We start from the raw sequence: 14,089 nt of genomic DNA on the forward strand, positions 1-14,089 counted from the left end.
CACGGGATGGGGCTGCCCTGTGCCCCTGCTCAGATGATGGCCCCAAGGGGCTGTGGGGAGAAGTAGGGAGTCGGCGCCCAAGACCACCTGTGTCAACTTGCTGCCTGCCTGTGGCACCTCCTCCTCTGGGCCTCAGTTTCCCGTCTGTGACCTGAGACTCAAAGCGGGTGCCCCCAGTTCTCCAGCCTGCTCACACCTCCACCCCTTCTCCAGAGTGGAAAGAACCCATTGCCTCTCCTGACCAGAGATGCTTGGCTTCCCCTGTGTTTGTTTTTCTGGAAGCTACGTTGAAAAAAGCCCCCAGACGGGCTCCACATCCACACACGGGTCTGGAGACATTTCCTCTCCTGGCCATTGTCCCCTGCTGTGGCTGGAGACCCCATATCCTGTTTGTCTCTGCAGCTGTACTTCTGGCCCAAGGCCGGGGGAATTTTCCAAGAGCCTCCCCAACTGCACAGAGCACCCCGACTCCACACAGCACACCCAGCGGCCTCCTAGAGGAAGGTGCCTGAGCCTTCAGGGCTGGGGGCTTTCCAAGCACACCCACCTGGAGGCTGCAGATGCTGGGGCAGAAGCACACACAGCTCTGCCTGCCAGAGGACCTGTCCGAACCCCAGCTTAGGCTTCAATTCTCCCGAGACAATCTGTCACTCCTCTGGGCCTCAGTCTCTCCATCTTGCAAATGGTAGAGTTGGGCTTGGAGATTTCTAAGTGCCCTCCAGCTCAACAGTTCTGCTCCCTGATGTGGTTGTAATAAATTCAAATTGTCACTTGCCAAGAAGATGCTCAGTCCTTCACAAGGATTATCATCACATGGGGCTTGCTGATGGCGCCACCAGCTTGACTGTCTCCTGATGCCTGCTGGTGAGTATTTCCTGCTGCCTGCTCGTGAGTATCTCCTGATGCCTGCTGGTGAGTGTCTCCTGATGCCCACTGGACTGATTCACAGAGGGGCTAGAGGAGGCATGACCTGCCCAGGGCCACACATTTCCTATGTAGCAGAACCAGCCCAGATCCCAGTCCTTCCAGCACCAAACCTGTGTTCCTCACCCCTCCCTCAACTGCCCTCTGGGGCTTTCTAAGGTGTGTGTGGAGCAGCCGGAAACAAAGGCAGTGGTGTCCTCAATTGTCGGAAACCCCGGGAAGCAAGTCCTGCCCAGTAGTCTGGGGTTTTCCAGGGAACCTAACACCCACTCCTTCAAGCACCAAGCCCCAGTGTTAATCTGCGATGGTGCTCTGGAAAGCAACGCCCCTCCTCTGTCCCTTTCCTGATCTCTGGGACCAGCTGGTGTTTTACTGAATTATAAGGCAAGGTGACCCACTGCCAGGGTGAGGGGATACTCTTAGAGTTTCTCCATCTCCCCACCCGAACTTTTACACCAGACTGTTCTCTGCTTCTGGCCTGCTCCGGGCTGGGAAGCTGCTGAACAGGTATGTTAGAGTTGGAGAGAAAATAAAACAAGCCACCCTGACCAGAGGCTTTCCCTGAGTGTGGAACAAGCTCATTTTCAGCAAGTGCTTCCCATCCCAGGGTTTGGCTGCTCAGGAGTTGGGGCAGACGAGGTGCTAGGGACACGATTTCTAGCCAGCACTAGAAGCGGCAGGCATGGCCACCACGGCCTGGGAAAAGTGAGTGTGCCTTCAGACTTTTCCTGTGACTGTCCCGGGTCACTCAAAGAAGCGACCAAACCTGTTCCTGCGTCCTTCCTTCAGGAAATCCCAAATCTGGCCCACCTGGGACAGAGCAGCGTGAAGCCCCCAGCCACGCCCTTCAGCTGTGGCTTTTTAGGGCCTCCCCATGCCCCCTTTAATTATCCACCTGGAAGGTCCCAGGACAGCTCCTGCCAGAGCCTCGGACACACACCCTGAGTGCTGACCGGGCTCCCTGAGGCCCGAGCCCCAGGCTGCAACTCAAGCCAGGGGTGCTGGCTGGGGAGCAGGGGCCCTGCCTTCTACCTCCCGCACGGGTGGTGGCTTTTGTCTTCATGTTTTTCAGCTTCCTGCAGCAAATGATGACAGCTGCAGTCATAGGAAGGCACAGGGGGTTTCTGGCTTCATCACACTGTCTCAGAGCATTTTCAGTTCTCTGCAGTGAATCATCTCGGGCTCAGAAAGCGATCCGGACCTGCCTCCACACCAGCAGGGGTCCCCGGGACTGCATCCCTCACAGGAAACTGCACCTCTGAGGGTCGGTCCCACTCCCCACCTCCAGGTAATGCTGCTTTTTGCAGCTTGGAGCCCCATCTGCCACTGGCAATGGCAGCACCCCCATCCCAGCTGTGCTTTCTGGGACCCCACCCGTCCCATGGTTTGGCTGCTCACAGGAGGAGCTCACAGACAAGTGGGGGGAACTGACTGGGAAACAGACCAGGATGGCAAAGCATGATCAGTGCAGCAGCAAAGGGAGGCCTGGGAGGAAAGAGAGGAGGATAAAATCAAGGAAGGCTTCCTGAAAGAGGAGGCACCTGGGCTGAGACTTGGAGGGAGAGGAACCAGGCAAAACAGGGGAGTAAAGGGCTTCTCAGGGGTCAGGGCCAGCTCAAACAACTGTGCTCCTGGCAGGCAGTGTGCTAAAATCTCCCACAGCCACTTCAGGGAACTATGGACACTGGTAGTCAAGGAGAGGCCAGCATGCTTGCACCCCAAGGGGTTAATCTACAACGCCATAAAAGTGACTCTCAGGAATGCAGAGGCCCAGGGGCTAGAGGGTACCCACACTCTCCCCACTTCAGCAGGCTGCTGGTTCTCCCATTGGCCCTGTCCAGCAGAAACAGGCATGCAGGAGCCTCCAAGGTCGTTCCAGAACAGGGGAGGCAAACGCGCTCTGGGTAGGGCCAGAGGGATGGGTGTTTGCCTTTGCCAGCCGTCAGGTGTGTCACAACCCTGCCTTTACAGCAGGAAAGCAGACAGATAGCAGTAAGTGAACGGGTGTGGCCACGTGCCAAGAAAACTATCTATTATACAAGACAGGGGACCAGATTTGGTCATATGGTTTGTGGACCACAGAACTGAGGCCGTCTTGTGCTGCAAAACAGGCTTGAAACATGGTACATCACATCAGGCCCCGCTTCGCTGCTCCACCCTATTCATGCCTGCAACCGTGCAAATGTGTGCACAGAGAGGCCAATCACCAGGTGGCAACATGAACCTAAACTCCGAGCGGAAGAGAAGGCAACAAATAAAGACAAGTGGGCCGGGCACCGTGGCTCACGCCTGTAATCCCAGCACTTAGGGAGACCGAGGCAGGTGGATCACAAGGTCAGATGTTTGAGACCAGCCTGACCAACACGGTGAAACCCCATCTCTACTAAAAACACAAAAATTAGCTGGGCGTTGTGGCACATGCCTGTAATCCCAGCTACTCAGGAGGCTGAGGCGGGAGAATTGCTTGAACCTGGTAGGCAGAGGTTGCAGTGAGCTGAGATCATGCCACGGCACTCCAGCCTGGGCAACAGAGTGAGACTCCATCTCAAAAATAAAATAAAATAAAATAAAGACAAGTGGTTGGATAAGAAGATTGTAATTTGCAACCTTCAGGCTTACAAATGGGGAGACTGAAGGGCAGGGCGAAAATGACCTTTACCCAAGGGCACAGGAAGGAGAGTTCCTGGTGATTCCGTGGCCCTTTCATTTTAAAGGTGACTGAGGGCTGGGCGCAGTGGCTCACACCTGTAATCCCAGGACTTTGGGAGGCCGAGGGGGGTGCAGATCACTTGAGGTCAGGAGTTCGGGACCAGCCTGGCCAACATGGTGAAATCCCGTCTCTACTAAAAAAAAATACAAAAATTAGCTGAGTTTGGTGGCAGGTGCCTGTAATCCTAGCTACTTGGGAGGCAGAGGTGAGAGAATCACTTGAACCCGGGAGGCCGAGGTGGCAGTGAGCCGAGATCGTGCCATTGCACTCCAGCCTGGGTGACAGAGCAAGACTCTGCCTCAAAAATAATAAATAAATAAATAAATAAATAAATAAATAAATAAATAAATGTAACTCAGAGATCGGCCCCTGCCCCTGGAGAACACAGCCCGGCTGGACCCCAGCTCCACGCTAAGTAGCCCTGTCATCTTTCCCGGCCTGCGATTCCTCCTGTATAAAATGCTATCTCTGCTGAATGCAGTGTTTCCCAGAAACACAAACAAGCAAAGATGTCCCCACACACCTCCCAAGGCATTCTCAAGCCCTACTCAGATCCGAGAACGGGGGGAAGGACCTGCACAAATCTCTCCCGAGGTTCCTTCCTGAGTTGATTCCTCTGCACACCCAAGTTTGAGGACGGGTGTATCTGGACCGGCATGATAAGCCGCTAGCCTGGAGCCCCGTACCAGCTGGTGCTGGAATGGCAGCATCATGAGTCATACCCCGGAAAGGGCTAGGATGGTGCCCCACTCAGCAGCGCTCACACTGTGTGTTATTTCTGGCCTTTGCTGCTGAAACCGGCCCCTGATCAGAAGAGCAGAGCTCTAGGCCCCATGATTTCAGGAACTGCTCTTTGCAAAACGAGGACACAGGGCTCATAGGTTTTCCAGATGACTGATGGCCACCCCGGCCGGATGGGTGGCTGGGCTGCCGGGTCGGAGGCCTGCAGGAAGTGATCAGCAGTTCTCGTGCCTGGGCTGGAACTGAAGACACCCACCCCCAACTGGCCGGAATGTCCTGATCTGTCGGGGCAGGCGTCAGCCTGGAGCCCAGGGAATCGCTGACTCTGCAGCCCAGCAGGTCCACAGTCCTTCCTTCTCCCTGGGTCTGCCTGACCCGCTGACCAGGTGCCTGAGACTTCTTAGCACAGTGCTCCTCATCTTGGGGTGGTGAGGGAAGCGAGCTATTTCCCCAGCGGAGATTTCAGAAGAGGGACCTTCCTTCCTTGGAGGAAGCTGACCAGAGAGCCCTCACTGCCTACATAGGAGCCCCCACGGCAGCCCTGCAGCTCCCGCCAGTCCTCAGCATCTCCACCTTTAAAACCACAAGGAACAGAGGTGCGAAGAGGGTAAAGTCACAGAGCCAGAGCCGGGCGCAGTGGATTAAGCCTGTAATCCTAGCACCTTAGGAGGCCGAGGCAGGAGGATCACTTGAGTCCAGGAGTTCAAGACCAGCCTGGGCAACATGGTGAAACCCGTCTCTACAAAAAATACAAAAAAATTAGCTGGGCACGGTGGTGCATGCCTGTAGTCCCAGCTGCTCGGGAGGCTGAGGTGGGAGCATTGCTTGAGCCCAGGAGTTGGAGGCTGCAGCGAGCAATGACCACACTACTGCACTCCAGCCTGGGCAACAGAGCCGGGCCCTGTCTCCAAAAAAAGATCACAGAGCCAGAAGAGGCCAAGCCTCAGAAACACCCTGTGGACCAGCCGGCTGGTGGGGTGTGGGTGACCGACAGAGTGCACAGAGGAGAAGGACACAGATGAGGGCACACAGCAGGGGCTGCGAGGCTGCCATTCTCCCAAGAGCCTGGGGACATCAGATCCCAGCTTATAGATGAGTCCCCCAGGACCTCCAATCCCATAGGCCCGAACTCCTCAGAGCCCCAACTTTCCTGAATCAGGGGTGGGACCTCAGCAGGAATGTTGGCATTCTGCAGAGCCCAGTGATGGGGGCTGATCCTGACCTTGGCTTACACAATCATTAACCCAGCCCAAGCACACAGTGCCCAGCTCCTCCGAAGGAGGGAAGTCCTCCCAGCTGGGAGCCATCTCCTGGGAGCTCGAGGCTCCGGGGCCGAGGTCACAGCAGGCGGAAGGGAGGAGGGCTCCAAGGGGGATTCCTGCAGGCCCCCGCTACCCACCTGGACTGGGCCAGATGTCACGGGGGCACGCTGGTGATCGCAGGCACCTGTGGCCAGTGCTGCCGCCTCCCAGCAAAACCTCAAGTGCTGTTTTCCATGCCCTACTTCCTGGTCTCACATCAACGCCCCCACCCCGCGCTCCCCAAAACTACCCAGGCGCAGGTCGCCCGTGTGCTGTGGCCACAGTGTGGCCAAGCTTAGCAGTCCCTTCCCGGCTCCCTCTTCCTTGTCTCTCGGGGCCACTGGTCCACCCACTGACCACACCCTTTGGACACCTTCTCCCGCCTCCCAGCCTCCTCCCCCCTCGAAGTCATGCCTTCTCTAAGGGCCACGCTCTGTGCGGGGAGCTCACGCTGGCGGGGACTTCAGAGCCATCTGCTTTTACTGAGGTCCCCAGGCTGCAGCTCAGAAGGAGGGCCTGTGCCAGTGCCACCGTCTGCCTCTCTGATGGCCAGTAGCCAGCCCAGACACCACCCAGCCAGAACTGGACACCTACTGCCCCCCGCCGGCCCTGAATCTTAGCAGATGGCACCACAGGGCACTTGGCGGGTGACCCCTCTCTTTCCCCACCTGGTTACATCCAAGCCACCCTTGCCAGCCTCACCCTGCTCTCCCCTCCCCCTTCTCTCCCCTCTCCCACCCCTGTCAGGGCCCTGGCCACCCTGTGCTGTCACACACCCCCGACACCTGCCCCGGCCTCTGCACACCACCCCTTCTCCTCCAGGCTGTGACAGCGGTGTGTTGCCTCCTCAAAGAGGCCTACCCCGGCCGCCAGCCCAGCCAGCCCTTGCCCTGCGCCCTGGAGAGCCTCAGCATGCTCCGCCCCTCCTGGCACTGGGGCCATCGTCTATCACTGCCACTTGCTTCCTAGGCAGGTCCCCTGCACTGTGGGCTCCTCCAGCAAGGGCACTGGCGGGCCTTGCTCTCTGTGGGCCCCGTGCCCGGCACAGCACCACACTCTGCAAGCGTTTGCTGAATGACTAACAAACCAAGTGCCGGTGACAGTGGGCCGGACTGCCCAAGCCAGGTGGGAGCTGACAGCCCCATGTATTCTGAGCGGGGTTCGCCTCTGCCAGACATGCAGAAGGGGACAGAGACCAGTCAAGTGCACGTCTGCTGAGGCAGAGCTGTGTGGGCAACTGGGTGGGAGGGAACCACCGGCTTGCAGCGGGCTCGGGCTTGCCCTAGGTGGGGTTTGAGCTCTCCTGCCTCATATGTCGAGCCACGTGTGCCTGTGAGCAGTGCCCGGCAGGATCTGGCCACAGCACTGGCTGCACCTCCCCCTGGGACACTGGAGAGACAGGGAGGGGGTGGCTGCCTCATGACGGGTACCCAGTGCAGGCTCCAGGCAGCAGCCCCTTGTTAGGCCAACATGCACAGCTGCTACCTCACATGCCTGCTAACCCACTGGGGTGTCTCCCAGGCGGCGTCACAGGGGCGTGGCCCGCCACTTTGGTGTCCAGCCAGGTGTGGGTCCCGGGGTCTCCCCTCACTTGCTGCAGGATGGACACACCCCTCACCCCTCCTACCCTGTCATAGCCCTCCCCTGCCCACCAAGGGTAGCATAGCGGTCCAGGTACCACACAGAGGGGACCGGGAAACTCCCCCGCTGGCCCACACAGCACATGCTGGGGTGCAACCCAGTGATGGAGAGCAGATTCTGAAGCTTGGGTTCGAAGCCCCTGGGGGAGCTGCTTTACGGCCCTGCCCAGGCCCAGCACTTGCCAGCGTAGAGGAGGGGTCCCGCAAAGGAGAGCAGTCGTCGTCATTATTATTCAGTGGGGCAGGATCAGCAGGCAGTATTGCCCAGATCCAACCTGCCTGCCCGACGCTGGGCCTGGCTCAGCATCCGACATGGATGAGTCAGATGCCTACCGCCCTCTAGAGAGCCCAGACTCGGCCTCGTGGTGGAGACAGCCATGGAGCCAGATGGGACAGCTCGGCCGGAGCAGCCATTGCAGAGCGGTGGGGAAAGGGGAGCACTGCACAGCCCCAGTCCTGCCTGTAGACAGCTGGGGAGGCTGCCTGGAGGAGGGGCTCTGCACCAGCCTCCGCACATGAAATATTTGTGAAATACATTCCCTGGCAGGAAATAAACACAGTGGGCCTGGAGTGTCTTGTCGCATCACGAAGTAAGGAAGTGTGATCCATCGACCAACCAATAGTTAAATGGACCAATAGATCCCCGAAATGATGGAACTATGACAAAGGGACACAGGAATCAACTGAAAGAGCTCCCAGTGGCCAAAGCTGGGACAAAGTGAGCAACAAAACACAAGTAAAGCAGTGGTAATGTCAACCCCAAATAGAAAACAAATATGTAGGCCGGATGCGGTGGCTCACGCCTGTAATCCCAGCACTTTGGGAGGTGGAGACAGGCGGATCACAAGGTCAGGAGTTCAAGACCAGCTTGGCCAATATGTTGAAACCCCGTCTCTACTAAAAATACAAAAATTAGATGGGCACGGTGGCGCATGCCTGTAATCCCAGGTACTCAGGCAGCTGACACCGGAGAATTGCTTGAACCCGGAAGGTGGAAGTTGTGGTGAGCCAAGATCACGCCACTGCACTCCAGCCTGGTGATAGAGCAAGACTCCATCTCAAAAAAAAAAAAGAAAAGAAAAAGAAAACAAATATGTATGAGTCCACACCAGTACAAATAAGTCATGGGATAGCTGGGTAAATGGGGGAGAAGAGACAGACAGACCCCCTGGGCAAAAGAATTCCAACTAACTTAGGCTGGGGGACGGAGCGTGACCCCCAGTCCTTTAGTGCGGGATGCACATAGTAGCTTCCTTCCACAGGGGATAGTGTGGAAATGGGGAAACCCAACCAACACTCCTCAGCCAGGTGACCAGGGTCAACAGCATCAATGGCAAAGCCTGTTGATAGCAGGTGTCCTTGCTATGATGCGAGCAGGAGTGAACTTTGCTGTCGTGGTCTTCCTCCTCCGAACCCATAACCCCTGTCTAATATGAGAAACACATCAGACAAATCCAACTGATAGTGTGGAACGGGAGTGGCGTTGGGTGGCAGAGGGTACAAGTGAGGATATTAACTGTGCTTGGCAGTCAGGGAAGGCTTCCTGGAGGCAGTGACATCTGAGCAGGGCTTTGAAGGATGGCAGGTGTCAGAGAGGACAAGGGAAGGTCAGGAGTCCCAGAATGGTACAGGAGCATGTCTTTTTTTTTTTTTTTTTTTGAGACGGAGTCTTGCCCTGTCACCCAGGCTGGAGTGCAGTGGCATGATCTCACTGCAACCTCCACCTTCTGGGTTCAAGCGATTCTCCCACCTCAGCCTCCTGAGTAGCTGGGATTACAGGCATGCGCCACCACGCCCAGCTAATTTTTGTATTTTTAGTAGAGATGGGGTTTCACCATGTTGGCCGGGCTGGTCTCGAACTTCTGACCTCAAGTGATCTACCTACCTCCACCTCCCAAAGTGCTGGGGTTACAGCCATGAGCCACCGCACCCAGCCTCAAGTGGCTTTTTAAAAGTGCTTTTTAACCTAAACTTTATTTTGAAATTTTAGATAGATAAGTTGGGAAGCCAGTGCAGGGCGTTGGCATAAACTCCCATCAGCCTCCCCGTGATGACCATCTCACACCTGCGTAACCTGTCACATTCAGTAAACCGACATGGACCTGCTATTGTTACTCACAATTCACACTCGACTTGACTTCCTTAGTTTCTCCTAACATCCGTCTTCTGCTCCACGCAGAAGCCCATGGGGGACACCATGTCTGGTTTCATCGCCTCGTCTTTTGGGGTGCCTTTTGGCTGGGAAGGTTTTTCAGATGTCCCCATTTTCCTGGGGAGAACTGGCAGGTATCTTTGTGATTGTGCTTGCACTGGGGTTTGTCTGATGTTCCTTACTCCCGTTACTTTTAATGTGCAACAAGCAAATTTTGCTGCTGGTCTTGGTTCAGAGTCAGGCTGGCACCAGCCCCTCCGCCAGCAGCTGCTGTTAATGAAACCACGCTTGAGACGCTGACCTCCGCTTCAAGCACCAGAGAAAAAGATCGACAACTCCACAGTAAAACAGCGAGGGGCCCGTGCGGACAGCTCCTGCCTATCGCCGTAAAATGTGGGAAATGTTGCTCAATGTCCCCCTGTCAGGGAGTGCAAAAAGACCCCAAGGGACCCTGTGGCACCTCCTGGAGCCGCAGCACCCAGCATCCAGGAGCACACCCTGGGCAGGCTGCAGAGAGCACGGTGCCAGCAGGGCCCATCTGAGGGCAAATGACCAACGCTCATAAAACCACGACTGTGCTGACCCTTTGCCCAGCAACCCCACACCTGGGAGTTCACCCTGCAGATGACTGTCGACTTCTGAAATGGCAGGGTACGCAGTTGCCCATACAACTTATTTCTAACAGCAATGCCTTGGAGGTAACCTGGGTGTCAGATAAACGACACTCCAGCCACACAACAGGTAGCCAGCAGCTGTGATACAGAATCAAGGCTTTCTCTGAGTGCCAACAAGGAAAGATCCCTGAGACGTATTAAGCAGAAAAAAGCAAGCTGCAGAGTGTCTGCTCCATTTTCTGTCTGAAAGTGGGGTTAGGATGCGTTCGTATCTGTTTGCACTTGTGAAAAGAAACCGCAGGAGGATGAATGCATTGGCAACAGTGGGGAGCTGAGTCAGTGAGCCACAGGGGAGTTCTTGGTGCTGAAACTATTCTGGATGATGCTGTGATGACAGATGCCTGACTCCATTTCCCAAAAGACATTGAATTTTACAGCACAGGGAGCCTTAATGTATGCACTTTTTTTTTTTTTTTTTTTTGAGACGGAGTTTCGCTCTTGTTGCCCAGGCTGTAGTGCAATGGCACAATCTCGGCTCCCCGCAACCTCCACCTCCCGGGTTCAGGTGATTCTCCTGCCTCAGCCTCCCGAGTAGCTGCGACTACAGGCACCCGCAACCACGCCTGGCTAATTTTTGTATTTTTAGTAGAGATGGGGTTTGACCATGTTGGTCAGGCTGGTGTCAAACTCCTGACCTCAAGTGATCCACCCGCCTCAGCCTCCCAAAGTGCTGGGATTACAGGTGTGAGCCACCATGCCCTGTCTATGTATGCAAATTATATTTAAAAAAAAAAAAAGAACAAACTTAGGCAGAGAGAGGAATCCCAGGATGTGAAATGTGACAAAACAATTAACTGTATCACAAATGTAAACAGCAATCTCATGAGACTGACAAAACAATTAACTGTATCACAAATGTATACAACAATCTCATGAGATTGACAAAACAATTAACTGTATCACAAATGTATATGACAATCTCATTGAAGTGAGAGGAAGAAAGTTCCACTAAGTCTATGAAACTGAAGGCAAAAGGAGCCCCACAGACGCACTCCACTCTGGCTGATAAAGTTGCTTTCCAGCCGGCCACAGTGGCTGACACCTGTAATCCCAGTACTTTGGGAGGCTGAGGCGGGAGGATCACATGAGCCCAGGGGTTCAAGACCAGCCTGAGCAACATGATGAGACCCTGTCTCTAGAAAAAATAAAAAATTAGCTGGGTGTGGTGGCGTGTGCCTGTAGTCCCAGCTACTCAGGAGGCTAAGCCAGGAGGATTATTTGAGCCAGGGAGGTCGAGGCTGCAGTGAGCCATGCTCACACCACTGCACTCCAGCCGGGGCAACAGAGCAACAGCCTGTCTCAAAAAATAAATGAATAAAGTTGCCTCCCACAGGGGTATGGGTCAGCCATTCTGATACTTCCATACATGTAGACTGGAACAGAACTGTTAAGTCAATGAATGGCTAATGGTGAAAGCCAGGTTTCTCAATGTTGGAGTGGGTGGTTACAGATCACCGGTGGGGCGGAGCTGGAATCCACTTAGTAATACCGGATTTGAGTTGGAGACGTCAGTATGAACTCACATTTAACCTAATAGAGATACAGATATTGCATCTAGGCATTCTTAGAGACATACATATATACATGGTTGGTGTACACATATATGCCTTCATGCTCTGTCAGCTGAGAGGGCCTAAAAGAAAACACACATGGCCAGGCACAGTGGCTCATGCCTGTAATCCAGCACTTTGGGAGGCTGAGGTGAGCAGATCATGAGGTCAGGAGTTCGAGATCAGCCTGGCCAACATGGTGAAACCCCGTATCTACTAAAAATACAAAAATTAGTTGGGCGTGGTGGTGAAAGCCCACCACTGTGGACTTGCACAGGAGGACTAAACGCAAAGTGGGGTCCTGGGTGGGATCCTGGGGCAGGCGAAGGCGTTAGGTAAAGATGAAGGAAATCTGAGTCAGGTGTGGGCTGCAGTTGGTAATCAGGAATTGGTGGTATTGGCTCATTAGTTGTGATGAATGTACTGTACCAAGGTAAGATGCTAATCATAGAGGCCGCTGGGTGGGGTTTTACAAGAACTCTCTGAACTGTCTTCCTGACTGTTTTGTAAATCTAAGAGGATTCCAAAGAATTCAGTCTATTAAAAGAAAAACAAACAAAAAGTCCCTGTAGGGTGGAACAAGTTTGATGCGTTTGGAGAGTGAACTTTTAAGGCCCATAGACACCCAAGCGTCACCACGGGATCCTAGCCAAGCCTGGAGCTGCCTGCTTGGGTGGGGCTGCTTGCCATGGGCCTCGGGCCAGCCCGGGAGCCTCCCTGGGCCACGCCTCCCTCCACTGTACAGGGAGTGAGTTAATCACAGAGATGCGTGGAGCAGGGCCGGTTTCTGGTTATTGTCCCCACAGCACCAGGAAACCGAGGCAGGGCTTTGAAAGGGCATCCTAGCCCCAGGTGTGACCTGCCCGTGGTCCTCAGTCAGTCCTGCCACCTTGAGCCCCTGCCTTCCTCTGTAAATGAGGGTGAGGATGAGGACAGGCTCCTTCCTCATCCGGAACTCGCCCGGGGCTGCTGCTGCTGCCACAGAGGGCTCTAGACCATTCTATAGTCCCAGCGGGAGAGGGAGGCAAGGTCGCCAGGCGGGTGGCATGCTGAGAAACTGAGGCTCACAGAGGCCCCACCCCTTGCCGGGGGCCACAGAGCCCCCTCACCCCCAGGGCAGCCTCTCCTCTGCCCTCCTCTGGGTCAGGCCCCAGCGCCTCTCCACTGCCCCAACAGCCTCTGCATCCAGTCCCTGCCTCCTTCAAAACCCACTCCCAAGTCCAGCCCTGAGAGAAGGCGGCCTCATCCCCAATGGCAGGTGGGAACCCTGGCCCCATGACGGGGACTGAGGCTTTGGAGATGCAGAGAGCCACTGGAACCCCTCTGAGACCCCTGGCACTGGTGTAGCGGGAGGGCAGAGGCAGCATGAAAGACATAGGGTGCAGGGGAAGCCTGACTCTGGGCCCACCCAGGGCTCCTGCGTCCTCCAGGGTCACCAGCACTGCACCATTTCCATCAACTATGGCTGCTGGCCACATGTGGGCACTGCTCTGGGCACCAACACCAATGCCTCATTTTACAGATGGGGAAACTGAGGCATGGAGGGTGGAATCACTCAGTGGCATGCCAGGATCAGAACCCCTGGCCACAGCCTCTTGGGACCTCACCTTTCCACCAGGCACCCTGCCCGCCCAGTCGTCAGGATCCTGGGGAGACAGCACCCCCACCTCACCCTGCCACCCTGACAGCATCCAGCTCCACCCATCAGGCTCTTGGCCCATTTCTCACACACGGGAACACCAGGCTGGCCCTTCACCTGAAACCCCACTCGAGGCAGCACCCACCCTGCTGCTTCTGGCTAGGCGAGTTTCGAGTTTCGGGTGCACCCTCCCCATGAAAACCCTCTCCGGCCTCACCTGTCTCGACAGGTGACACTGAGCATGGGGCTGGGGGCCTTAGCCTTGGGGGAGGGGGGGAGGGCTCTCCAAGCACAGACCCAGCAAAATGCTCTGGAACTTACCCTGCCAGGGAGGGGAAGAGGGGAGGCTGGATCCCGGGCCCACCACCTGCTGCAGGGCCACAGCTGTTGCTATCACAGTTCCTCAGGACAGCCACACAGCCCAGCACCCTGTCCGGGCAGGAAGGTGCACGTTTTTAGTGAGCCTGGCCTCTGGGCTCCAATCAGATGACCTGGGCAGCCGGCCTGGGTCATTGGCTGTGCTGCTGTGGCCTGCCCGCCCCACCCCACCCTGGGAAGGGCTGTCCTCCTCCCTGACCTTCCTCCTCCTTATCAGCTGTCAGAACTGTTAGCTCTCCCGGGCCACAGTTCCCAAGCAGGGCGGGGAGGAGCCACTGTTAGCTCTCCCGGGCCACAGTTCCCAAGCAGGGCGGGGAGGAGCCACTGCAGGGAGCTTGGCAGAGGCGCTCCTGGGCCGGTCCAGTCTGCCCAGGGCTTTG

General features: G+C 55.9%; 1 protein-coding gene across 1 annotated transcript in view; it reads right to left on the minus strand.

Moving 5' to 3' along the window:
- Positions 1-13,786, minus strand: part of SH3TC1 (SH3 domain and tetratricopeptide repeats 1) — a 63,052-nt gene extending 49,266 nt beyond the window's left edge. The window contains exon 1 of the mRNA XM_054485389.2: positions 13,653-13,786. The gene's annotated coding sequence lies outside the window, so the exon portion shown is untranslated. The remainder of the gene's footprint in view (positions 1-13,652) is intronic.
- Positions 13,787-14,089: the final 303 nt, after the last annotated feature.

This window comes from Pongo pygmaeus, chromosome 3, assembly GCF_028885625.2.
Source record: "Pongo pygmaeus isolate AG05252 chromosome 3, NHGRI_mPonPyg2-v2.0_pri, whole genome shotgun sequence".
Lineage (NCBI taxonomy): Eukaryota > Metazoa > Chordata > Mammalia > Primates > Hominidae > Pongo > Pongo pygmaeus.